At 43.0% G+C, this 3,143-nt stretch overlaps 1 protein-coding gene across 1 annotated transcript in view; it reads right to left on the reverse strand.

The window, feature by feature from the left end:
* The window catches only part of kcnq3 (potassium voltage-gated channel, KQT-like subfamily, member 3), a 54,433-nt gene that overhangs the window by 28,017 nt on the left and 23,273 nt on the right, over positions 1 to 3,143 (reverse strand). The gene's annotated exons all lie outside the window — the stretch shown is intronic.

The raw sequence follows: 3,143 nt of genomic DNA on the forward strand, positions 1-3,143 counted from the left end.
TTGTTATTTTAGGCCGAGAAAGCTTCAAAAAACTGAAAGTTTATTGTTGACAAAAATATTTAAACATCGTTTTCCTCTGAGGCGACTTGTTGTCGAAGTTAAAACCTTTTGAGGATTAAATGAATCCGGGTTCACGTCTGGATGTTTGTGGATTTCGTTTCTGATTCTCTGTGGTGACAAAAATAAAACGGAGCCGGTTCCACCCCCGGTTCTCCGTCCTCGGAGCCGCCTGCAGTCTGGTCTTTCTGCACCGTCAGTTGGACCGAGGGCGTCTCCGGAGACCCTGGACCGGATCAGCACGAGCCCTCCTCGGCTGTCGGAGAGGGTTTTCTGCTTGCTGAGGAGGAAGAAGAGCCGAAGCTGCTAGCTGCGTCACACTTCCTGTCCCTGTGAGGCGTCCAGCTGCCAAAACGTCTCGAGTTAGAGTTTTTATTCTAAACTGACCTGAAGTCTTTAGGTTGAAACAAAGTTGAGATGTTTTGTTTCCTCAGTAAAAATGTTTCCACGGATGTCGGAGCTGCTCGAGCAGCTGCAGCTGTTTACCTGCAGGCTCTGTCAGGTGTGGAGCCGCGGTGCATTCTGGGAAACCAGACAGCTTGTGGTTGAAGACGCCGGTTTCAGGACTTCCTGCAAAATGTCCCACTTTCATCATGAACTGTCTGAAGAAACTGGGTCGAAGTGGGCCTGGTTCGGCTTCGGCTGAAATGTTTCCTATTTCTCAGCCGAAGTTGTTCCTGAGCGCCCGCGTCACTCTGGAGCTAAAAATAGGCCCGACTGTTCGCTCAGACCACGAGGTTTAATTAAAACGGATGGTTTTAGTCGGAGACGCGGCTCAAACAGCTGACTGTTGCTAAGCAACGGAGGCAGCAGCCGCTTCGCCCGGATCGACTTCCTGTTTGTTGGAGCAGCGGCGCATCTTTCACCTCCGTCTCCCCGCTGACGCTTCACACGGAGTCCACCCAGAAGGACCAGAACCAATGGATCAAGACTGGTCCAACTGGACTATCTGGGTCAAACCGAACAGCCGACCTCTGTGACCCGAGACACTCGTGCTGAAGTTCCTCCAGACGGAACCGCCTGGAGCGGATCAATTCAGGTGACAGGAAGTCGATCTAACGAGCTCTGCGGCGGCTCGGCTGCTAAAAGCTCAAAGTCTCTTTCCTGCTGCTCGTTTAAACAGAAGCTGAAGAAATCCTGTAAAAAGTACAGCCTGACCGCTGAAGTTTACAGAAGCCGAAACCTGAAGCTAAAAGTTGCACAACATCAGCTGAAAGGAGCAAAATGCTAAAAGGCAAAAGTAGCAAAACACCAGCAAAAGCCCTAATTAGCTGAATAGCTAGGATGAGCTGAAGGCCAGCTAGGAGCTAAAATTAGATTTAAGGGAACATTTAGGAGTAATGGTGACATGTTTCTATACATATTTGTCAATAAAGTTATTTTTTTTTTAAGTGTAGCGTCCCTCTCCTGAACAAGCTGAAATTTTGATTAAACAGCTAAAATTGTAGTTGTTTTACAAAAAAAAGTCTTAATTTTGAAATTAGGTTCAGGTTAGGTTTATTTGTCATATGCAAAATCAACACAAGGTCAACAACTAGGTGAAGATATTAACTAAGGCACCTTAAAAAGGTAAAACAAGACTGACAGGAGCTAAAATTAGCTAAATGGCTAAGAGCTAAACAGGCGAAAGTTACAAATGTCTAATATTTGTGGCTAAAAGCGAACGGTTTTATTTCTGAACAGAAATGTTTACGGCTGCTCCGTGGAGTCGGTAAAGTCTCTTCCAGCAGAAAAGGTTTAGAGCAACGGCTCGTTGATCAGGCGAATGATTCATTTTCCGGCTGCTCCAGATGCCTCCTGGAGTCACGACGAGTCCCAGACTCCCCCGGCAGTCGGCGCTCAGTCTGACCCGGACCAGAACCTCGGTGCTGCTGAGAAGTTTCTGCCCCTCCAGGACTTGAGCAGCTCCATGTTTTATCTGACCGAGGTGCTGAAGGTCCAAACATCAGGATACAAACTGCACCGGTAGAAAGAATAAGCAGAATATTCCTTTAAACTGGAGGTTTAGCTGTTAAAATGAAATTACCGGATAAATACAACCGTTTTTTTTCTAAATCAGTAAAACATTTCATGGTTGTAGAAGTGATAACGTTGCTTTTTAAAGACTTGGTTAAATAAAAACTGTCCACAAAATGTTACAGTAACAAACATTAAATGAGTAAATTTTCTTAGAAATGCAGCTACCGCTTGAAATCTGAACACTAGAAGAACCCAACGGTGATTAGAAGCTAATTTTAGCTATGACAGCCACATTGTTTTATTTTGAAAGTTCAGGTTAAAAGTTTAAAATTAGTTTTTTAAATTTAATCCATCTGAAGTTAAAATCATAACAGGATTCATGAGGGCAGGTGTGATAGAAAAATTAAAACCTATTGTGTGATGTAAAAGCAAATGGCTGTCTGCTGGTTGCCATAGTGATTCCCGCCTTTTTTGGGGGAGAGCAGAAAAGGGGAGGGGCAACACACAACAGCACAGAAACTAGTCAATTTAAAAATAACAGCTGCCGTGCAAAAACTTTAAAGTATTTAAGAAGTTCCTGGATGATGAGGTCACAGTTTTTATGTTTTTGGTGTTTTATGCAGAATATGACGAGTTAAAGAGCTGTCGCTCACAAATCGTCCGTCCCGTAGCAACAAGGGACAAACTGAGTGACAAAACACAAAAATACCATCAATTTAATGCTTAAACTGTAAAAGTGCTGTTTAAAAAAGAACTGATGTAAGATTTGGACATTTTGGACGTCCCCAGATGAGACCGAACTTTCTGTGGTAAAATCTCTTTGAATCATAAAGTTCAGCATCGGTCGTGTACAAATCCTAAAAGATCTCAGAACAGTTCAGTCGCATCAAGTCTGACTTTGAGACCCGGTTCAACTCAGACTGATGTTTCTGCTGTGAAGTGTCGATCCAAACTGAACTGGTTTCAACTAAAACCCATTCTTCTAATTTTTATTTAATCATTTTATATTAACTCACCAGTAAACCTTAAAGTTGTGACATTCTGTCCCTGATGGAGCTGGAATGTATACGTGTGTGTGTATCTCTCTCTCTCTCTACATATATATATATATATATATATATATATAT

This window comes from Nematolebias whitei, chromosome 9 (genome assembly GCF_014905685.2).
Source record: "Nematolebias whitei isolate Nwh7 chromosome 9, NemWhi1, whole genome shotgun sequence".
Classification (NCBI taxonomy): domain Eukaryota; kingdom Metazoa; phylum Chordata; class Actinopteri; order Cyprinodontiformes; family Rivulidae; genus Nematolebias; species Nematolebias whitei.